Below are 210 nucleotides of genomic sequence, written 5' to 3'. Positions count from 1 at the left end.
TAGGAATTGAAATTCTTTCTTGCGACGATTTTCTCACCGACTTGCAGGGACCACTGCCTTCCCGGAACTTCCTCAACCTCCCTCCTTCCCTCCGTCCCTCCCTCCGTCCCTCCCTCTCTCCCGGCCCATTTCTCTCCCTCCTCCTTCCTACCATCGAGGCGCTTCCCCTCCGCCCTTTCTCTTTCCTTCTTTTCCCTATCCTTACAGTTG

This window comes from Nannochloropsis gaditana (assembly GCF_000240725.1).
Source record: "Nannochloropsis gaditana CCMP526 unplaced genomic scaffold scaffold388, whole genome shotgun sequence".
In the NCBI taxonomy this organism is placed as follows: domain Eukaryota; class Eustigmatophyceae; order Eustigmatales; family Monodopsidaceae; genus Microchloropsis; species Microchloropsis gaditana.
This window is presented reverse-complemented; position numbering follows the sequence as displayed.